Source organism: Coenobita brevimanus, chromosome 94 (genome assembly GCF_032717465.1).
Source record: "Coenobita brevimanus isolate Jiangsu-jjx chromosome 94, ASM3271746v2, whole genome shotgun sequence".
NCBI classification, from domain to species: Eukaryota; Metazoa; Arthropoda; class Malacostraca; order Decapoda; family Coenobitidae; genus Coenobita; species Coenobita brevimanus.
In genome coordinates, this window is record NC_137047.1 from 27856617 (window position 1) to 27881270 (window position 24654).

Genomic DNA, 24654 nt, shown 5'->3' on the forward strand with positions numbered 1-24654 from the left:
ATTCATGTCTCCAATCAACAGCACTCTCTCGCTCCTCTCAAACTTGTCCATTCACACTTCTACACTCGCCCAAAACTCATCTTTCACTCTTGCCACTCGATCCTCTGTCGGGGCATACACACATACAATCGCCCACGCTTGTATACCTACTTTCATCCTCACCCATACAATCCTTGCACCCACTGTTCCATACTCTCTTATATTCTCCATCCACATCTTGCTTATCATCAGACATACTCCCTCTCTTGCCCTCTCATTTTCATTGACTCCCGCACATATACCTAAACCATATTCCCATTCTCTCACCCTTTTACCTATCCATTTAGTTTCATTCAATCCACATATATCCACTTTTGCATCCTCAAGCACCTGAACAATCTATCTCTCTTTCACTTCATCATTCACTCCTCTCACATTCCACGTTCCCACCCTAAGAATGTCCTTCGTCCATTCCTTAGTCGTCAACGTATGGTCCGTCCGGGTCCGAGGCGCTTTGTTCGCTTTTTTAGTTAGTTCTTTTTACGGGGTGGGGCACTAACCCACCACCAACCCTTTTAGTCGCCTCGTACGACAAGCAGGGATACTGGGGGAGTATTCTTGAAACCCCCCTACCCCCAGGGGGGTACAATTCTCTTTTCTTTCATATATAGAGAAGGATAGATTTAGGAGTGACTTAATACATGTAGTAGGTGGTATGAGGGATGATGAAGTAGTGGTTTTGGGAGGAGACTTTAATGGTTATGTAGGTGAAGCAGCTCAAGGATATGGAGGAGTACAAGGGGGATGTGCATATGGTACAAGAAAGAAGGAAGGGGAAAGGATACTCAAGTTTGTGGAGGCAGTGAACATGACTGTGTGCAACACATATTTTAGGAAAAGAGGGAGTAGGTTGATTACATACGAGTCGGGGATAAATAGCAGTCAGATAGATTATTTCCTGGTCAGGAGGTCTGATAGGAGGTTAGTGAGGGATGTTGAAGTTATAGGAAGTGAGGAGTGCAGCAGCACAAATTATTGATATGTGACATGGTACTTAAAGAGCGAGTGATGATAAAGTTTGACTTATGCACAAGGAAAATATGGAAGCTGGAAAACCAAGCAGTAAGGGATGCTTTCTATAGCGAGATGAGGAGAGTGGTGTCTGAACAGGGAGCCATTGACAGAAACGTTAATGAACAATAGAGAGCCCTTAAGAACGACCTCTTGAGAGATGCTGGTGTTGTGTTTGGTTGGACAAGTGGCCCACCAAGACATAAAATAACTTGTTGGTGGGATGAGGGTGTAGAAGCTGCAGTTAGGAGAAAAGGCTTTTCTGAGAATGGAAGAAGGGTTGTAACAAAGAGGAATACTTGTCTGCCAAGCTTGGGACTAGAAGAGAGGTATACTGGGTGAAGTCTGAGTCACAGAGACTTTTACTTGTTACCTAAGCCATGTAGAAAGGAAGAATATGATATTTAAGGTTGCAAATCAGGTGAAGAGGGAGATCAGGGATATTATAGGTGAGCAGCATGTGGAGAATGATGAAGGAAGGGTAGTGGTGATCAGTGGGAATATTAAAGTTGCATGGAGAGAGCATTATAGCCAATTGTTGGATGAGGAGTTTGACTGGGACAGGGAAGGTTTGGAGCCAGCAGATCCAGTGTTTGGCCTTTGACCTTTGATTACCACTGCTATTGTGAGTGAGGCAATAGACAGGATGCAGGTGGGGAAGGCAGCAGGTGTGTTTGGGTTGACTGTTGAAGTGTTGACGGCCTCAGGGGATTTAGGAGTGAGGTTAGTCACTGACCTGATAAATATGATTATGAGTGTTTTGTCCCAGATGATTGGCTGAAGAGTTTAACTGTAAATGTGTACAAGGGGAAGGGTGATGCCGAGGAAAGAGGAAATTATGGAGGTATGAAGCATTTAGATCAGATAATGAAGGTAATGGAGGGAGTTCTAGAAGGTATGATAAGAGAAAGATTGAATATTGATGAGTTTGGGTTTATGCCAGGCAAGGAGACCACTGATGCCTTGTTCATTGTTGACAGCCTCAGGAAAAATATATAGGAATGAAAAGGGAACAGTACTTTGTTTTTGCTGATTTGGAGAAGGCTTTTGACAAGAGTCCATAGAGGTGGTGAAGTGGGCAATGAGAAAGCTTGAAATCGAGGAGTGGCTGGTTAGGGTGGTTATGGCCATGTATGTCGGTGCTTGCACCCAGGTAAGAGTGAATGGAGATTTGAGTGATGAGTTTTCCGTGAATGTTGGAGTGCATCAGGGGTCAGTTTAGCGTCTCTTGTTGTTTATCATGGTACTTGAAGCCCTGTCATGTTAATTCAGAAGTGGGCTCCCATTTGTGATGTATGCTGATGTTTTTGTGTTGATTGCAGAAAATGAAGGGGAGGCAAAGGAAAGATTTAGGAAGTGGAGAGATGGTATGAGGCACAAGGTCTCAAGAGTAAATGCAGATAAAATGAAAGTGATGATATCAAAGGTTGGTGGCGGTACTGTCAAAGAAGACGGAGAGTGACCATGTGTAATTTGCCACAAGGACATGGGAAATAATTCCATCCTTTGCACACAAAAGTGTTGATGTGTTGGGTTGGTGGTGGTTCTGTCAAAGAAGAGGGAAAGTGGCCTTGTGTAATTTGCCACAAAAGTGTGGGAAGTAATTCCATCTTGTGCATAAGAGATATAGTGGTATTAGAGGTAGACTGCGAGATAATGCTGATTTTATGTTTGCAGTATGTCGGGGAGAGCAGGTGAAGATTGTCAGGTGTGAAAGGATTGAATTTGCTGGTGAGTCTCTTGAGTGTGTGGAAGAGTTTTGTTATTTGGGGAACATGTTATTGGAGGTGAGGCTGGAGTTAGGTCTGTGGCTAGGGTGCAGTGTGGTTGGAAGAAGTTCAGGGAGCTGTTGCCTCGCCTGACATTGAGAGGGCTCTCCCTACATGCTAAGGGATCTTTGTCTGCAGCGTGTGTTAGGAGTGTAATGCTGTTTGGCAGTGAGACTTGGGCTGTAAAAGAAGAGGTTATTTGCTGGCCTAAATGTACTGAAATAACAGTGGTTAGGTGGATGTGCAGTGCATCCCTGAGTGCAAGGCCGGGGGGGGGGCAGGGGGGGGTTAGGTTTATGATGGAAGAGGTGGGATGGGACTGAAATGTATTGGTGTTGTCATGAGGAAAGGTAGCATAGGCATGTGGAGAGGATGGGAGACTATAATTGGGTGCAGAAAGTGAGCAGTTTAGTATTAGGGGTGTGGTTGTGAAGGGTAGAGCAAACAAGACCTAGGACAAGGTCATTAAGTGTGACCTCATGGCAAAGGGACTGAATAGGGAGGCTGCCAGAGACTGAGCAGCATGGAGAGCCGCTGTTAGGTGACCAAGGCTGATGTATGCACGCATGTTGGAGTCTTCAAAAATGAAACGAAATGATATTTTTCCTGAAGCTGTCGAGCAGTGAATATGGAATAAGTGGTCCCTTTGCCTGGCATAAACTCAAACTGCATCTCATCAATATTCATTCTCTAATCATACCTTCTAGAACTCTCTCTCCATTACCTTTATTATCAGGTCTAAAAGCTTTATACCTCTATAATTCCTCTTTCCAGGGCATCACCCTTTCCCTTGTACACATTTACAAATACACTCTTCAGCCAGTCATCTGGGACATTACACTCATATAAAATCGTATTTATTAGGTCAGTGACTAACCTTGCTCCTATATCTCTTGAGGCTTTCAGCATTTCTGCAGTCAAGCCAGACACACCTACTGCCTGCCCCACCTGCATCCTGCCTATTGCCCCGCTCACAGTAGCAGCATCAGTCACAGGCCAAGGGCCAAACACTGGATCTGTTGGTTCCAAACCTTCCCTGTCCTAGTCAGACACCTTATTCAACAACTGGCTGTAATTTTTTTTTTTTTTTTTAATGCGAGGAAGAAGGAACCAAAGGCCATGAGCCTGCAATAACAGTTCCCTCCAAGAGAAAGAGAGCCAAATTCAAGATCCGATCTGTCTCCATGCTTCTTTAATATCCCCACTGTTCACCACTACCCTTCCTTCATTTTTCTTCATACACCCCTCACCTATGTTATCCCTATTCTCCTTCTTCATCTGATTTGCCTCCTTAAATAACATATTCTTCCTTTCCACGCGATTTAGGTTATCAAATAAAAGTCTCATTGACTCAGACTTTGCCCTATAGACCCCTGTTCTAGGCCTGTGCTTGGCAGCCAAGTATTCCTCTTTGTTACCACCCTTATTCCATTCCCAGCAAAGCCTTCTTTTCTTCTTAACCCCTTGACTGCGGCTAAGGTGGCGAAAGGGATGCTTCTGGTGCAGCAGTCCACCCAAAAGTCACCCATTTTTAGTTGAATAATTTTCATATTGATTAAAAAGAAATAAAATAATAATACATGCACAAGAAAGCTAAACCTTTCTACTTATCTGTTAGCACTTAAGTGAATGTCTAGTTTGCCGAAGAGATAAGTAGAAGGAACGTCATTTTTAGTGTTATTGTGTGTCGCTCTTGCAAACTAGCCTCATTTGTGTGAGCAGTGTGGTCAGCAGGAAGTTAAATGACATACTGGCAACCCCAAACGTGGGCAGATGAATACACAAAGTACTCTCAGCAGAATACAGGGCGCGGCTTTTGAAACGGAATTGTGGATTTTAAAAGGAACGTCACAGTCTGTTAATAGGTCCTTGTTAAAGGAACATCACAGTTAAGGGGTTAGCTAGCGTTTACACTCTTATCCCACCACCAAGTTACTTAATGTCATGGTGGGCCTTTTGTCCATTCACATACTGAATCAGTAACTCTCAAGAGGTTGCTCTTGAGGGCTCTGCACTGTTCACTAACACTTCTGTCAGCTACTCTCTGTTCAGCCACCACTCTCCTCATCTTGCTATAGAAGGCATCCCTTACTGCTTGGTTTCTCAGTTTCCATATTTTCCTCCAAGGTGTATTGGTCCTCTTTTTCATCACCCACTCCTTAAGCACCATGTCACATATTAATAACTTGTGTTGCTTGCCACACTCCTTGCTCCCATAACTTTAACATCCCTCACTAACCTCGTATCACCCTTCCTGACCAGGAAATAGTCTATCTTGATGGTATTTCCCCTAGACTCGTTTGTAATCAACCTACTCCCCATTTCCTAAAATGTGTGTTGCACAGTCATGTTCATTGCCTCTTCAAACTCGAGTATGTTTTTCCCTTCCTCATTTCGTGTACCATATGCATCCCCCATGTATTCCGTCATATCCTTAAGCTGATTTACCTATATTTCCATGGTGAAAAAAAAAAATCAAAACTGTGCAAATCAGGCTGAAATTTTTACTATTTTTCCTCTCAGAAATCAGTTTCAATGAAATTTTATATATATATATATATATATATATATACAGTATATGAAGCCTCTGTGGTACAGTGGTAAAGTGTGCATTTTCGTACAGTGAAGAACGAGGGTTCGTGCCTCGCCAGGGTAATAAACTCTGGGAGCGTTCTTCAGGCCACGTACTGCATTGGTGGACACAAGGGGTGCTGTGGTTGAACCAGTGTCGCATACTATAAAGTATGCTTGCACCCAGTCGGCTTGCGCGGGCTGATTACACTTGGTTCACAGACTGCACACACATCCATAGCCACTCCAACACTACAGTTACACTTACACGCACTTCTCACCCTACATACAATCTCTACTAGACAGCCTAAGCCTCTCGGTAGAGATACATTGGCTGTATCGTCCCCACTTCAGTCGGGATAGACCGGTCCTGCAGTGGACACTCAAACAGCTGATGAGATGATATATATATATATATATATATATATATATATATATATATATATATATATCTATATAGATATATATATATATATATATATATCTATATCTATATATATATATATATATATATATATATATATATACAGGTAAGCCCTTAATTCACGCGAACTTTCTTCACGCGATTTCAGTTATCCACGAATTTTTCATACAATAATTAAAACAAAATTATAGTAGTCAGATAAATAATTTTAATATACAAGAGAAATAAATAAAATATAAAAATGCCTACCTGTTTCCCGTGTGCATACATATATGTATGTGTATGTGTGTGTGTGTGTGTGTGTGTGTGTGTGTGTGTGTGGGAGGTCGGTCTACCACGCACCACACAGTCAGTTTGAATCCGACGGTCGAACTATGCATGACTTGCGAATCGTTATTTGTGGCTTATTTTTCTGCCTTCCAGTGATTGCTTGCCTTGTCTGCCAACTTGGGGCCTAAGCGTAGTGCTAGTGATGCATGTGGTAACACACCAAAATGGACTTATAAAGTGATGTTGCTGACAGAGAAAGTTAAAGTGTTGGACAAACTTAAGGGAGGAATGTCGGCGACAATTCTCCATCAGGACGATTCCCCATCATTTATTAACATACCAGTTTATTTAGCAAGTACAGTACACTAGTTTTTTACTTATATGAGTTATAAAATCTCCCTGAAAATTAGTTATTAAAGTATTAATTAATAATAAGTATAATTATAGAATGACAGGGAATCGTCCATGTTTTGATGGTGAATTGACTTGATGGTGAATTGTCTCTGAACCGTGTGTTTGGGGTGAATCAACTGTTCTTACAATAAAGAAGACAGAACGTAGCATACGGGAGTCAGTGAGGGCTAGTGCACCAAACTGTGCTAAAGTGTCTCCACCTACGCCTGTGAACTGGCTTGGAACCGTATGTTTGGGGTGAGTGAGTCATCTGTTTGGACAATACAGAAGGCAGAATGTAGTATATGGGAGGCAGTGAGGGTTTGTGCACCAGACTGCTGAAGTGTCTCCACCTACGCTTGTGCTTGTCAGGTTTCAGTGTTAAATTTCTTACATTTTTGTTGTTTTTCATTCTTTATGCTAGTTTATAAGGTGTATGTAGTGCATAAACAGTATTATTCAGATGTAATATACTTAGTAGTCATGCGTAATTATGTGCACACAAGGGCAGAACGTTTACGCGAATTCACCACATACGCGAAGGGTCTGGGAACGTAACCCTCGCGTGAATTAAGGGCTTACCTGTATATATATATATATATATATATATATATATACAGTGCTCGTCAGAAGTATGGAGCGCCCTGCGTCCCTCCTGAGAAACAAACCTTTCAACATTGAAAAAACATAAAAATAATGCATTTTATTTACCTTTAGTGCTTTGTAGGGTAGCCTTTACGTTTCTTCACGGACCTGAGACGTCTTGGAAGTGAAAGGGCGAGGCTCCTGAGGTGCTGGAGCGGTATTTTGTCCCAGGAGTCACGAATGGCGGCTTCCAGCTTAGGCAGAGAGCTCACGTCCTTCCCTTGGAGACTCTTCTTTACGAGGTACCAGAGGTTTTCAATCGGGTTGAGGTCTGGGCTATTTCCTGGCCAGTCTGTCATGAATGATACCTCGCAGTCACGAAGCCAATTGGTGACCGATTTGGCCTTGTGAGCAGGTGCACCATCCTGCTGAAACACTCGTGCACCTGTTAGCTCGAAGGAGTCTGGTAAATGATCACACAGAAGCTCCAGGTAAACATCCTGATTCACTCTGAGGTTCTGGGGAAGTACAACAAGCTTCCCCAAACCCTTCCCTGAGAAACAACCCCATACCATGAGTGAATCAGGATGTTTAACTGTGCTTTCTACATACCGTGGGTCAAGTGGGTCACTACCTTTTCGTGCTCCTCTGTTACAGGTAACACTAAACGTTGCCTTATCAGACCACAACACTGACAACCATTGCTCCTCACCCCAGTTTAGATATTTATTAGCAAAGGCAAGCCTACGAATTCTCTGGCTGCTAGAGAGAAGAGGCTTTTTCACAGGCCTGTGACTTGTGTAACCAAGCTCATGCACCCTACAAGACACTGTTCTCACTGACACCTCACCAAACACTTCTGGGTTGCTCTCCTTAATTTTCCTTGCACTCACATGAGGATTAAACTCCACTGCACGTTTTAAAACATTAACAGACCTTGGGGAAGTTTTCCTAGGCATACCAGACCTCGGTTTCTTTGTGGGAACTTCACCACTGTTTTCCTCCCGAAACCGCGCACACCAACGACGCACTGTCGATCGTGCCACACCAACCAATTCACTAATTTCCTTTGTCTGGTGGCCTGCCTCCTTTAGAGCAATGATCTGGGATATGATTTCACTCGATAGTTCACGGGTAGGTGCCATAACAAAGTTTTAAAGGCCAAAACACTGTGGGACACTCGGTAAAAAATGGCGCAATTTGAGAGGGACACTCGGCGGAGTTCCTCTCTCTCAGGCAGCCCGTGGGCAACTGAGGCGGGAACCAACCAGCGTGTCGGAAGGCCTCAGGCTACCGTGACGTCATGCTCGGATCTCAAACTTGTGGCTCAATTCTTACCCCCAAAAATGGGTAATTCTTTTTGGGCCATAAGTATTGCGCGCCCGGCGGACAACGCTGAATACTTCTGACGAGTACTGTATACAGTATATATATATATATATATATATACAGTAAACCCTCACTTTATCGCGGGGTTATGTTCCAAAGGCACCCGTGATAAGCAAAAATCCGCGATGTATCGACGCTACCCCTAAAATGGCTATTTATTGTCTATTAATAAGAAAAACCAGTACAGGTACTCACTGCTGATGAATGAGACGAATTGAAGATGATGATGATCATGAAGTTCAGTACAAGGTGTATATTAGTTGCGCAGCTCTTGAGAGGGCGCCTATGACGACATTTCTGCGGGTGGTGAGCGAAACGTAAGTGCGGGAGGTCGGTCTACCACGCACCACACAGTTAGTTTGAATCCGATGGTCGAACCATGTGTGTCTCGCAAATCATTATTTGTGGCTTATTTTTCTGCCTTCCAGTGATTGCTTGCCTTGTCTGTCAACATAGGGCCTAAGCGTAGTGCTAGTGATGCATGTGGTAACACACCAAAACGGACTAGTAAAGTGATGTTGCTTACAGAGAAAGTTAAAGTGTTGGACAAACTTAAGGGAGGAATGTCGGCGACAATTCTCCGTCAGGACAATTCCCCGTCATTTATTTACATACCAGTTTATTCAGCAAGTACAGTACACTAGTTTTTTACTTATATGAGTTATAAAATCCCGCTGAAAATTAGTTATTAAAGTATTAATTAATCAATAATAAGTATATTTATAGAATGACAGGGAAACATCCATGTTTTGATGGTGAATTGACTTGATGGTGAATTGTCTCTGAACCGTGTGTTTAGGGTGAGTCAACTGTTCTTACAATAAAGAAGACAGAACGTAGCATACGGGACTAAACGGGAGTCAGTGTGGGCTACTGCACCAGACTGTGATGAATTGTCTCCACCTATGCCTGTGAACTGGCTCAGAACCGTATGTTTGGGGTGAATGAGTCAACTGTTTGGACAATAAAGAAGGCAGAATGTAGCATATGGGAGGCAGTGAGAGTTTGTGCACCAGACTGTTGAAGTGTCTCCACCTACGCCTGTGCTTGTCAGGTAAACTGGGAGGTGCGGTATGGTGGTGCGGTGCGGTCCTGCTCCTCTCTTTGAGGAGGGCGCGTCGGCAGCAGCCAATCAGCGGCAAGTAAAAATGTAAAGCGTGTTTGGATTGGCTACTGGTAAGGCTCCAGCCAATTGTGTGCCACCTACCAATAAGTCTGGGTATTTCCTCACCCCACGCCACGATTTCGCTTGTATTTATCAAATATATTAGCCGATTTTTTATTATTATTTTAATACAGCTATTAATATTTTAGAATAAATAAAGATGTAAAATACCATAAACATATCCATTTCAGAATACAGTACTGAAAATAAAGATGTAAAATATGTACTGTACCCTAAAAATAGCCGTAGTAGGCTTTGTGGAAACAGCGATGAGGCGGGGTTTCCCGCAATGTAAAAATAGTTAGGTTCCAATGAAAATCCCGCTATAAAGTGAACCGGCAGTATCTGAACCGCATTATAGCGGGGGTTTACTGTATACATATATATATATATATATATATATATATATATATATATACACAGTATACAGTGCTCGTCAGAAGTATGGAGCGCCCTGCGTCCCTCCTGAGAAACAAACCTTTCAAAATTGAAAAAACATATAAATAATGCATTTTATTTACCTTTAGTGCTTCGTAGGGTAGCCTTTACGTTTCTTCACGGACCTGAGACGTCTTGGAAGTGAAAGGGCGAGGCTCCTGAGGTGCTGGAGCGGTATTTTGTCCCAGGAGTCACGAATGGCGGCTTCCAGCTTAGGCAGAGAGCTCACGTCCTTCCCTTGGAGACTCTTCTTTACGAGGTACCAGAGGTTTTCAATCGGGTTGAGGTCTGGGCTATTTCCTGGCCAGTCTGTCATGAATGATACCTCACAGTCACGAAGCCAATTGGTGACCGATTTGGCCTTGTGAGCAGGTGCACCGTCCTGCTGAAACACTCGTGCACCTGTTAGCCCGAAGGAGTCTGGTAAATGATCACACAGAAGCTCCAGGTAAACATCCTGATTCACTCTGAGGTTCTTGGGAAGTACAACAAGCTTCCCCAAACCCTTCCCTGAGAAACAACCCCATACCATGAGTGAATCAGGATGTTTAACTGTCCTTTCTACGTACCGTGGGTCAAGTGGGTCACTACCTTTGCGTGCTCCTCTGTTACAGGTAACACTAAACGTTGCCTCATCAGACCACAACACTGACAACCATTGCTCCTCACCCCAGTTTAGATATTTATTAGCAAAGGCAAGCCTACGAATTCTCTGGCTGCTAGAGAGAAGAGGCTTTTTCACAGGCCTGTGACTTGTGTAACCAAGCTCATGCACCCTACGAGACACTGTTCTCACTGACACCTCACCAAACACTTCTGGGTTGCTCTCCTTAATTTTCCTTGCACTCACATGAAGATTAAACTCCACTGCACGTTTTAAAACATTAACAGACCTTGGGGAAGTTTTCCTAGGCATACCAGACCTCGGTTTCTTTGTGGGAACTTCACCACTGTTTTCCTCCCGAAACCGCGCACACCAACGACGCACTGTCGATCGTGCCACACCAACCAATTCACTAATTTCCTTTGTCTGGTGGCCTGCCTCCTTTAGAGCAATGATCTGGGATATGATTTCACTCGATAGTTCACGGGTAGGTGCCATAACAAAGTTTTAAAGGACAAAACACTGCGGGACACTCGGTAAAAAATGGTGCAATTTGAGAGGGACACTCGGCGGAGTTCCTCTCTCTCAGGCAGCCCGTGGGCGACTGAGGCGGGAACCAACCAGCGTGTCGGAAGGCCTCAGGCTACCGTGACGTCATGCTCGGAGCTCAAACTTGTGGCTCAATTCTTACCCCCAAAAATGGGTGATTCTTTTTGGGCCATAAGTATTGCGCGCCCGGCGGACAACGCTGAATACTTCTGACGAGTACTGTATATATATATATATATATATATATATATACACACACACAGGTGGTCTGGCCATGTGGAGAGGATGGAGGGTGAAAGACTGACGAAGAGAGTGTATGTAAGTGAGGTGGAGGGGGGAAGAGGAAGGGGGAGGCCGAGGATGAGATGGAGGGATGGGGTGGAGAGGTATATGAGAGAGGGGGGTGTGAGTTGGGAGCAGGGCAGTGAAATGGCAGGGGACAGGGCGACGTGGAGGCAATTTGTTTGTGGCCACCCCAAACGGGATTGAGGTGTCTGGCAATAGATAGATAGATAGATAGATATATACAATACAGTGGGGCACCAATTTTCGTGCCTAATTGGGTCCAAAAATAATGCGCGAAAGTGGAATTAGCGAAAGTTGGGGCATTGTCTTTATGGCAAAAAGGCTAATTGGTTTCCGGTTATCCTAAAGTAACATCAGATTTTCATTTTCACTTGCAATACAGTACATCAAATCACTATTGTACATTGCATTGTGAGATACAAACAATAAAAACTGTACAGTACACATTATATGTGGAGAAACATACCACAGAGACCAGGTTGAGGTGTTTAATGGATGTTGGGGGTAAGTATCCGAGGCGCGTGGCGGGCTTATTTAGCCACGCCAGACGTATTGGCGCCACCTCTTGCTGCCTTGGCCTTTCCTCCCGACTTTGAATGTCCTGGCCACTTTTTATCACCACCACTGCCTCCCGGCCCTCCCCCCACACCACCAGGCTCTCCCCCCACACCACCAGGCCCTTTCCCCACACTACCAGGTATAGTAGAGGCCATTGAACCGTGAGAATCCAACACAATGGAGCTAGCACGCTCGTACACGATGGCGGGAATGGGTGGACAGAGTGTTGACATGACGTCATTCAAGATGGCGGTGGGTTGCGGGCGGGCGGTGCAGGAAATTCAAAGTTCAAAATATTGTCCCAAACCCAAAATTTGTGCGCGAAAATCGATTTTTTTCAAGCAAAAGTGGAAGTTAGGGAATATTTGGTGCATGCCGCGAAAGTGGATTCCGCGAATCCTGCTGTAGTGAAAGTTGGTGCACTACTGTATATATATATGACAGAGTATAAGAGCATAGCGGAAGAAAGATTGGGAAGGTATGAGCTAGAGCATATGAAAGGGATGGAAGACGTATGTAAGATATTCACGGAAGAGATAGGCGCAGCGTGTGAGGCGGTTTGTGGAGTGAGGAGGAGATGCAAGGGTGTGCAAGGCACAGCATGGTGGAATGATGAGGTGAAACAAGCTGTGAAACAAAAGAAGAAGGCATATAGTGAATGGTTAGCGAGTAGAGGTAGGGGAGAAGATGAGAGAGAAAAGAGAGAGGTATATGTGAGCAGAAGGGAGGTTAAGAGACTGGTGAAGGAGAGTAAGAAGAAAGTGGATGAAGAGTTTGGGAGGAATCTGAGTGAAATGGAGGGAGAGTAAGAAATAATTTTGGAAGGAGGTAAAGAAAGTAAGGCAGTGTGAAAAGGGAAATAGTAGGGGAGTGAAAGATAGGAATAATAGATTGTTGGTGGAGAAGAGAGAAATTGAGGAGATGGTAGGAGCACTTTGAGGATTTGTTGAATGTAGAGAGTGAGAGCAGTGCGAGTATAAGTGGTTGGGGAATGGCTGGGAGAAGAAGACATGAGAGGAGGGAGGAAGAGATCAGTAGGGCGGAAGTAATGGAAGCGATGAAGAAGATTAAGTTGGGAAAGGCCCCAGGAATTGATGGAGTGTGTGGTGAAATGCTTAGGTATGGGGGTGAGATTGTTGTGGAGTGGATATGGAAGTTGTGTAGATTGACTTGGGAAGAGGGAAGGGTTCCAGAGGACTGGAAATCAGGTATAATTGTTCCTTCATACAAAGGAAAAGGGGAGAGAGAAGTATGTGGTAACCATAGGGGTATTGCCCTCTTAGTGTGACTGGTAAAATATATGGTAGAATACTCATTGATAGGGTTAGGCATATGACAGAGGAGCTGGTTGGAGAAGAACAAGGGGGATTTAGGAAGGGAAAAGGGTGTGTAGATCAGATATTTGTTCTAAGATGTTTAGTGGAGAAATATCTAGAGAAGGGAAGGAAAGTGTATGTTGCCTTCATGGACTTGGAGAAAGCTTATGACAGAATTGATAGGCAAGGTATGTGGAAGGTATTAAGAATATATGGAGTGGAGGGGAAATTGTTGAGTGCTGTGAAGAGTATGTATGAGGGAGCTAGGGCTATGGTGTGAGTGGATGGTGAGCTGAGTGAGTTCTTTGATCTCAATGTGGGACTGAAACAGGGTTGTGTGATGTCTCCATGGCTGCTTAATATATACATGGATGGGATTGTAAAGGAGGTGTAGGGTAGGGCAGTGGATGTGGGGGTGACTCTAATGAATGAGGGAGATTTGGAAGCTTCTGGTGTTGCTGTTTGCTGATGATACAGTCTTGTTGAGTGAAGATGAATGAGAGTTGGAAGGTTTGGTGAATGAATTTGGGACAGTGCGTAGGAGGAGGAATCTGATAGTTAATGTAAACAAAAGTAAAGTTATGGTGTTTGAGAGGAATGAAGTCACAGAGTGTGCAGTGAGGTTGGATGGTGAGGATATGGAGAATGTGAGTGCATTCAAGTACTTGGGTAGTGTGATGAGTAAGGATGGAACTTTGGGGGATGAAGTGTGTGAAAGGGTACAGCAGGGAAGGAAGGTTGTTGGTACACTGAAAGCAGTGATGAGAAATAGAGAGGTGAGTATGGAAGTTAAGAAGTCACTGCATGATAGTATTATGATCCCTACCCTGACGTATGGAAGTGAGTCGTGGACCTTGCAAGAGGGGAACAAGTCAAGAGTGAGAGCACTGGAAATGAGTTACTTGAGAGGAGCATGTGGAGTGACGTGAAGGGACAGGTTGACGAATGAAGAAGTGAAGGAATGTTGTGGGGTGGATGTAGATGTGGTTGAGTAGATTAGGATAAATACACTGAGGTGGTTTGGACATGTGAAGAGAATGGAGAATGAAAGACTGACTAAGAGGGTGTATGTAGGTGAGATGGAGGGAGGGAGAGGGAGGGGCAGACCAAGGATGAGGTGGAGGGATGGAGTTGAGAGGTATATGAGAGGGGGGGGGTGAGTTGGGGGGAGGGTAGTCAAATGGTGGGTGACACAGCGACTTGGAGGCGTTTTGTCTGCGACCACCCTTTGCGGGATTAGGGCGTCGGGCTATAGATAGATAGATAGATATATACAGTAACCTCTCAACTGACGCGAGTTTAAAAAACGCATTTTCGTTTTAACACGAACAATTATTTAAGGAGATATGTTTAACTAACAAGGGTTTCTCGATTTAACGCGACTTTACACGTTCGTGATGGTTTCAAATTAGCCGCGCACGCGTTGGACAGTCCCGAGCTGATAGACCGTTTGTGGCAGTTTATGCATAAATACATTTTTTTTTTTTTTTTTTTTTTTCCCCCTGATGCTTAAACTGGTTTTATTTGGATTATGGTATTCGAAAATGAAGTTTGGCCCCATTCTGAGCAATTTGTCTCATTTTCGGACAAAATTTGGCCAGGAAAGTGATGGCAGATCTAAATTGTTACAACTTGATGCTGCAGAACAGAAAGAAGAAAACCACGCAGACCAAGATAGAGCAGTTCTTTATGAAGAAGACAGAAAACTTTAGGGAGTTATGTTCATCACCAGTAGCACAGGAGTCAGAGGAAGAGGAAGAGGAAGAGAAAGAGGAAGGACAGCAGAGCGAGGAGGAACAACAAATTTAAGGTGGGGAGCGGCAGGAGGTGGGGAAGCAGGATGAGGAGGAACAGCAGCAGACAACGAGTGATGCATAGATGAAGTGAGGCTGTGTGTTGTTATTGTTTGTGCCCTTCTTACCATAATGAAAATGTTGCTTTTACTGTAGTGTTTTTATGACCTACTAATGCATTAATAATGTTGAACATTCACAATCCCGTGAATGAAGCAGAATTGAAATAAAATCCACATAAAAAACGAGAACAGTACTGTATGCATTTGGGGAGAAGTTAACAAAGCTTCGGCCCAACTAGGGCTCAAATGTTTTTTATTTCTCCCCGAATGTACTGTTTCTGTTTTTTACGTGGATTTTCTTTCAAATTAATATTGTTGCTTTTAAGTTTAGAATAGCTTAACTCCCCAAATGGGTAGACTTTCCCAGAGTCCAGGAACGTAACCCCCAATATTACCATTGTTTCTTATGGAAAAATTATGTTTCAATAACGTGTTTTTAACTAACGCAACCTCTCCAGGAACCTAACCCGCACGTTATTTGAGAGGTTACTGTATATACAGTAATCCCTCCAATATCCGACGTAATAGAGCCATAGGCAGGTCCGGATAGTGGTCCTGTCCGGATATTGGGCCCCAGCTTCTGGACTTGTACTTATGGACCCTAACTCAGAAAAACACCTATACAACTCCCTCTGGACATGCATTGCACGTATTTAAGACCTAAATCACACCAGTAAGGACATAAAAGACTGAAATAAATGCAAAAGAACCATAAAATGAGGTTTTAGAGTTGAGTTTATTCAATATTAAACATTCTGGGTACTTACAAGTCCCTTGTTCCTGGACTGGTTTGAACCGCCAGTTTGCAGTCCACAGGTAATCCTCTGCACTCTAAATTCTAATTTCTTAACACTGCACCGCACTGTAAATTCCTGTGTGTTCTAGTGGTGAGGTATTCCAGTTTATTCACTATTTATTCACAAAAAACAAGCACCTGTGGCTTGCACTGCTGTGAGCATCTGCTCTCGATTGGAGTTAGGCTGTGACTGTTGATGATGGCGGGGTAACAGAGTTGCCAGATCGCAACGGCCACATTACCAGTCTGCTCAACTTTCATTACCAAATTTAACTTTTCATTACCAAATTCGTAAAGCTAGCGTTTATTCTTCGCTAATTATATATACAAGTGGAAATACAGTAATCCCTCCAATATCTGACATAATAGAGCCATAGGCAGGTCCGGATAGTGGTCCTGTCCGGATATTGGGCCCCAGCTTATGGACTTGTACTTATGGACCCTAACTCAGAAAAACACCTATACAACTCCCTCTGGACATGCATTGCACGTATTTAAGACCCAAATCACACCAATAAGGGACATAAAAGACTGAAATAAATGCAAAAGAACCATAAAATGAGGTTCTAGAGGTGAGTTTATACAATATTAAACATTCTGGGTACTTACAAGTCCCTTGCTCCTGGACTGGTTTGAACCGCCAGTTTGCAGTCCACAGTTAATCCTCTGCACTCTTAATTCTAATTTCTTAACACTGCACAACACTGTAAATTCCTGTGTGTTCTAATGGCGAGGTATTGCAGTTTATTCACTGTTTATTCACAAAAAACAAGCACCTGTGGCTTGCATTGCTATGAGCATATGCTCTCGATCGGAGTTAGACTGTGACTGTTGATGTTGGTGGGGTAACAGAGTTGCCAGATCGCAACGGCCACATTACCAATCTCCTCAACTTTCATTACCAAATTTAACTTTTCATTACCAAATTCGTAAAGCTAGCATTTAATCACTCTCCTTATAATTAACACCATGTTGATTATTTTCACACTATGTAGGGTAGCAGATTAATCAGAGAGAGCAAACAATCCACCATCTCCATCCTGTGTATCCTCATACATGTGAAAATTCCATTTGATAATGCATTATTCTGATTCATTACCAAACGAATTTTTCATTACCAAATTGGCCCACACTTGGTAATGAAAAATACCAAATGGCAACCCTGACAGGGGAGGGGGAGGGGAAGGAAGGAAGGGGTGAAGGGACCATGATGTAACAGCTGTTCGGCCCCAGGCGGGAATTTCAAATTACGGGAGGGAAAAAAAGTCAGATTTTTTTCGAATTTTTTGCGGTTTTAGGCCCATTTTGGGAATATTGGATCCCAGGACGATTATGTCCGGTTAGTGGGGATGTTCGGATATTGGGCGTTCAGATATTAGAGGGATTACTGTACATGTAATCACTCTTCTTATAATTAACACCATGTTGATTATTTTCACGCTATGTAGGGTAGCAGATTACGGTAATCAGAGAGAGCAAACAATCCACCATCTCCATCCTGTGTATCATACATGTGAAAAATCCATTTGGTAATGCATTATTCTGATTCATTACCAAACGAATTTTTCATTACCAAATTGGCCCACACTTGGTAATGAAAAATACCAAATGGCAACCCTGACAGGGGAGGGAGGAGGGGGGAGGAAGGAAGGGGTGAAGGGACCATGGTGTAACAGCTGTTTGGCGCCAGGCAGCAATTTCAAATTATGGGTGGGAAAAAAGTCAGATTATTTCGAATTTTTTGCGGTTTTTGGCCCATTTTGGGAATATTGGATCCCAGGAGGATTATGTCCGGTTAGTGGGGATGTTCGGATATTGGGCGTTCGGATATTAGAGGGCTTACTATATATATATATATATATATATATATATATATATATATATATGTATACATATATATATATATATATATATATATATATATATATATATATATGTATACATATATATATATATATATAGATATATATATACAGGTTATCCCCTAATTCACGCGAACTTTTTTCATGCGATTTCGGTTATCCACGAATTTTTCGTACAATAATTAAAACAAAATTTTAGCATTCAAATGAGTAATTTCCGTATACAAGAGAAATAAATAAAGTATAAAAAATGCCTACCTGTTGCCCGTGTGCACACATATATGTATGTATGTGTGTGTGAGAGCCGAACGGTCGAACCATGCATGACTTGCAAATCGTTATTTGTGGCTAATTTTTCTGCCTTCCAGTAATTGCTTGCCTTGTCTGTCAACATGGGGCATAAGCGTAGTGCTAGTGATGCATGTGGTAACACACCAAAACTGACTTGTAAAGTGATGTTGCTGACAGAGAAAGTTAAAGTGTTGGACAAACTTCAGGGAGGAATGTCGGCGACAATTCTCTGTCAGGACGATTCCCCGTCATTTATTTACATACCAGTTTATTTTGCAAGTACAGTACACTAGTTTTTTACTTATATGAGTTATAAAATCCCCCTGAAAATTAGTTATTAAAGTATTAATTAATCAATAATAAGTATATTAATAATAGAGTATAAAAAATGCCTACCTGCTGCCCGTGTGCACACATATATGTATGTTCTTACCTTACCTAATTGTTCTTACCTATTTGTATCTTTACAGGAATGAGTCAAGCTTGTACTGTCCCGTGTCTTAAACCATATTTATCGTACATATCCTTAAATTTGTGAATTATTTTGGCACACACTATTTCATTCGGTAGTGCATTCCATTGATCAATTGCTCTGTTTGGGAAACTGAATTTCCTTACATCTTTATCACCTCTCCTTATGCAATTTTTTGCAGTGTCCTCTTGCTGATGCTTCTCCATATGTTAAGTAATCATTTATGTCTATTTTCTCCTTTCCTGATATGCATTTATATAGCATTATCATGTCACCTCTTTTCCTTCTCTCCTGTAGTGTTGGTAGATTCAGTTTATTTAGTCTTTCTTCGTAGCTTAGGTCCCTTAAGCTTGGTATCCATCTTGTAGCGGCCCTTTGAACTTTTTCAATCTTGTCTATGTGCTTTTTGAGATGAGGACTCCAGACTACTGATGCATATTCCAGGGTTGGTCTAATGAATGATGTTATTATCCTTCTTAGCATGTCTTCATTTATGTATGTGAATGCTATTCTCATATTTGCAAGCAGTGTATACATGTTCCGTACCTTCTCGCTGATGTGGTCAGCTGGAGATAGTCTGTTATTGATAATCACACCTAGGTCTTTCTCTTTTTCTTATGTGTATAGGGTTTTATTTCCTAACTTATAATCCCAATCAGGTCTTTTTCCACTTTTACCAAACTTGATTACATGACACTTGTCCACACTGAATTCCATTTACCATGTACTACTCCATTCATGAAGTTTATTTAATTCTTCTTGTAGCTCTTTACAAGAGTCTGTGTTAGTAATTCTCCTTTGTATTTTTGCATCATCTGCAAACATATTCAGATAGCTCTCATTTCCAGTGTTACTGTTTATATCATTTATATACACTAAAAACATGATTAGTGCCAGCACTGAACCCTGTGGTACTCCACTAGTCACTTCTTTCCATGATGAGTAATTTCCTCTTAGTACTGTCCTCATTTCTCTTCTTATGAGAAAGTCTTGCATCCAACAAAACAGTTTGCCTCAAATTCCTCCTTGATGGTACAGTTTCCATAAAAGTCTTTGGTGTGGTACTGTGTCAAAAGCTTTCTTGAAATCTAAATAGATACTGTCCACCCATCCTTCCCTTTCCTGTATTGTGTTTGTTACTCTGTCATAGTAGCTCAGCAGATTAGTAACACATGATTTTCCTTTTCTGAAACCAAACTGTCTTTCTGTTATCATACTGTGTTCTTCTAGATGATTTACCCAAGCTTTTCTTATATGTTTTTCTAATACCTTGCTTACAACACTGGTCAGTGATACTGGTCGGTAGTTGAGTGGATTTTGTCTATTTCCTTTTTTGAATAAGGGGACAATATTTGCTTTTTTCCAAATATCAGGTAGTTTACCTTGACTCAAGGATTTCTTGAAAATTAAAAATAATGGTTTACATAACTCCTTTGCACATTCTCGTAATACCCAACATGAAATTTCATCAGGACCACTTGCTTTTCCTCTGTCTAATCTACTTAACTCCTCCTGTATTATTTTTTCTGCTATTTGTATATCTGGTAGTATGTGTGGACATGCGTGTTCCACATAGTCCCTCTCAAAATTTTTTTCTTTTGTAAAAACTAATTCGAAATTCTTATTTAGTGCTTCACAAGTATCTTTCTCTTGTGTATAAGTGATTCCCTCGTCCGTAATGGATTGTATTATATCTTTTACTTTAGTTTTGCTTCTGATATAGCTGTAAAACAGCTTTGGTTGATCACTACTTTTATTTATTATATCCTCCTCAAACTGTTTTTGGGCTTCCCTCCTTATTCTTTTATAGTCGTTTCTTGCCTGTTTGTAATTATTATACGCCCTTTCACTATTGTGTCTTCTGTATCTATTCCACAACAAATCTCTTCTTTCTTTTGATTTTTTACATTCTGTGTTGAACCATTTCTGTATTTTCTTATCTGCTTCTTTGTGCTGTGGGATGTACTTCTGGACTCCTATTTCATAAAATTCACAAAATTTTTTACATACAGCATTTAAATCTTGTCCTCTTAGCTCATTTTCCCAATCAACTTCTAAGAAATACGTCTTTAGGTCTTGATAATTTCCGTTTTTATAGTTTAGGCTCTTTTTGTAACTATCATTGCTGTTTACTATGTCATATGCTATCCTGAAGTTATAATTTAGTACTGCATGATCGCTTTTGCCAAGTGGAGGGTGATATATTAAACTGTCAGTATCATTTTCTTGCCTTGTAAATATTAGATCTAGCACTGAAGGTACATCAAGTCCTCTTTTTCTGGTGGTTTCCCTCACATGTTGCGTTAAGAAAAACTCTTGTACGAGATCCAGGAGCTTTTGGTCCCAACAGCTTTCCTGGCTATTTATATCTAGAGTATTCCAATTTATATTTGTATTGAAGTCCCTAGTTAGTATAATTTTTTCCGATTTCTCTTCCATTTTACATAGCAATGATCTTACACTCTGAATTGTACTCTCTGCCAGGTCCTCATATTCGTCTCTTTCCCATGTGTTTGATCTGGGTGGCATGTACAAATTGGCTACAATTACTTTACCTTCAGATGTGTCGATCTCTACTGCAATCAGTTCTACTTGTGATGGTATATCTAGTTTTATTTCCTTGTCTTTTAGATTTTTCTTAGTTAATATTATAATTCCTCCTCCTTTTTTTAAATATCTGTCTCTTCTCCATATATTGTATTCCTCTAAGTTTAGTATGTCATTTGATATCCTTGGTATTAATTTTGTTTCAGTTAGGCATATTATTTGTGGTTCATTTTCTCTGACATAATCATTCATCTCTAGTAATTTAGATACCATTCCATCCACATTTGAGTACATCAACTTTATCATCTTGTTTATATACTTGTCATGACATGGTTCTACTACCTTCCTCCTTTTTCTTCCATCCTGTTTGTGTACCACTTTCGTACCTGCAATCCTATTACTTTGTAAAAAAATTTCTTCTTCTCCTCTTCTGATCTTCCCTCTTTTTTTGTTTTTGCTTCCTCCCTTTTCTCTTTCAGTAATTCCAGTTCCTCTTGTGTTAGGCATCTTTTTATCCATACATTTTTGAACTCCTCTTTTTCCTTAAGATTCTTTGCATTTTTTAGTATGTCTTCCACAGTGTTTACACTCTGGAAAGTCACCTTTAGAGGTCTTGTCTTTCTTTTCTCGTATTTCCCTAACCTTTTGTGTTCCTCTATGTCTTTACTACAGATTTCCTCTGATACTTCTTTCAGTAAGCTCATTACATTTGCCATCTCCTTTTTGTCTCTTGTGATCTTGTTTTTAACTTCTTCCTCTTCTATACCAGTGATTACTATTGATTTGTTTATCTCTACTGAATCTCTGACTAACTTTGGATTGTTTTGGATTATTCTTTTCACCTCCTTTTTAATGCTTTTTTCCTCCACCCTTGTTTCTAAGTCTTTCTTTACTTTCACCATTTCAGCATACGTGGTTTCTACATCATTTTTGTAGCTTTGCACAGCTTCATTCACTTGTGTTATCTTCTCGTCAATATCACTGCTCTGGTCAATAAGACTGCTAACTTGCCTAATTGTCTCCGTGTCATTTTTTAACTCTTCCATAACACTCTCGTGATTGACTACTGTACTTGCCATTTCACTCATTTTCTTCCTAAGTGTACTCAATTCCACTGTTAGTTCACTGATGGTTGTGTCTTTGTTATTGGCCTCCCTTCCTAGTTTTTCTATTTCCTCCTTTTGCAATTGCATCTGCTTCTTTATTTCATCAATTTCATTTTTGAAAGTCATTTCTAGTTTGTTTACACGTTCATCCAGTCTATTGTGGGTCTCTACTTCAACCAATTCTTGGTAGAAATCATCATTTTGCTTTTTACCTTTATTCCTTTTCTATTCCAAATTTGTTTTACTGAAGTATGTATCCATTTTGCAATACTTAAAGTGAAAAGCATGTACTTACAATCTCCGTGTTGTTGTAGTCTAAACAAACCTCAGAGATGACTCAGCGTATTCTTTCGTCTTGGTTCTATTTCCTGTTTTTACAAGTCTTGTTTAAACTTATTATTTTTTTCCTTTTAATAATGAACAATCATTTAGTCTAACCTGGTACTGAGCTTGACTCATACAAAGATACTATTTAGGTAATGCCACTGGCCGTGTGTGTGTGTATGTGTGTGTGGGAGCCGAATGGTCGAACCATGCATGACTTGCAAATCGTTATTTGTGGCTTATTTTTCTGCCTTCCAGTAATTGCTTGCCTTGTCTGTCAGCATGGGGCATAAGCGTAGTGCTAGTGATGCATGTGGTAACGCACCAAAACTGACTTGTAAAGTGATGTTGCTGACAGAGAAAGTTAAAGTGTTGGACAAACTTCAGGGAGGAATGTTGGCGACAATTCTCTGTCAGGACGATTCCCCGTCACTTATTTGCATACCAGTTTATTTAGCAAGTACAGTACACTAGTTTTTTACTTATATGAGTTATAAAATCCCCCTGAAAATTAGTTATTAAAGTATTAATTAATCAATAATAAGTATATTAATAGAATGACGGGGAATTGTCCATGCTTTGACGGTGAGTTGACTTGATGGTGAATTGTCTCAGAACCGTATGTTTAGGGTGAGTCAACTGTTCATACAATAAAGAAGGAGAACGTAGCATACGGGAGACAGGGCTAGTGCATCAGACTGCTAAAGTGTCTCCACCTACGCCTGTGAATTGTCTTGTAACCACATGTTTGGGGTGAATTAGTCAACTGTTCATACAATAAAGAAGGCAGAATGTAGAATATGGGAGGCAGTGAGGGCTAGTGCACCAGACTGCTGAAGTGTCTCCACCTACGCCTATGCTTGTCAGGTTTCAGTTTTAAATTTGTTACATTTTTGTTGTTTTTAATACTTTATGCTAGTTTATAAGGTGTATGTAGCGCATAAACAGTATTATTCAAATGTAACCACGTTGAGTACACCGCTTCCCGTTCGATCAGCGAAGTTAAGCAACGTTGGGTCTGGTTAGTACTTGGATGGGTGACCGCCTGGGAACACCAGATGCTGTTGGCATAACGTTCTCCCTACGTGTCAAATGGGGTTGGTGGAGGATTAGTCCCCCTCCCTGTAAAACAATTAACTCTAAGCCCTTGGCCACCCCGTTTGGGATACATGGCGTCTGGCAATGAATGAATGATTGAATAAACGTACAGACATGCGTAATTATGTGCACACAAGGGCAGAACATATACGCGAATTTACCACATATGCGAAGGGTCAGGGAACCTAACCCTCGCGTGAATTAAGGGCTTACCTGTATACAGTAATCCCTCCAATATCTGACGTAATAGAGCCATAGGCAGGTCCGGATAGTGGTCCTGTCCGGATATTGGGCCCCAGCTTATGGACTTGTACTTATGGACCCTAACTCTGAAAAACACCTATACAACTCCCTCTGGACATGCATTGCACGTATATAAGACCCAAATCACACCAGTAAGGGACATAAAAGACTGAAATAAATGCAAAAGAACCATAAAATGAGGTTTTAGAGGTGAGTTTATACAATATTAAACATTCTGGGTACTTACAAGTCCCTTGCTCCTGGACTGGTTTGAACCGCCAGTTTGCAGTCCACAGTTAATCCTCTGCACTCTAAATTCTAATTTCTTAACACTGCACAACACTGTAAATTCCTGTGTGTTCTAGTGGCAAGGTATTGCAGTTTATTCACTGTTTATTCACAAAAAACAAGCACCTGTGGCTTGCACTGTTATGAGTATCTGCTCTCCATCGGAGTTAAGCTGTGACTGTTGATGATGGCGGGGTAACAGAGTTGCCAGATCGCAACAGCCACATTACCAATCTCCTCAACTTTCATTGTCAAATATAACTTTTCATTACCAAATTCGTAAAGCTAGCATATATTCTTCACTAATTATATATACAAGTGGAAATACATGTAATCACTCTCCTTATAACTAACACCATGTTGATTATTTTCACACTATGTAGGG

At 41.5% G+C, this 24654-nt stretch overlaps 1 protein-coding gene and 1 pseudogene across 1 annotated transcript in view; both read left to right on the forward strand.

Annotated features, from left to right (window-relative positions):
• SH3PX1 (sorting nexin 33-like protein SH3PX1) overlaps window positions 1-24654 on the forward strand; it is a 323543-nt gene that overhangs the window by 237070 nt on the left and 61819 nt on the right. The window lies entirely within an intron of this gene.
• On the forward strand, window positions 23594-23710 carry LOC145413026 (5S ribosomal RNA; annotated as a pseudogene).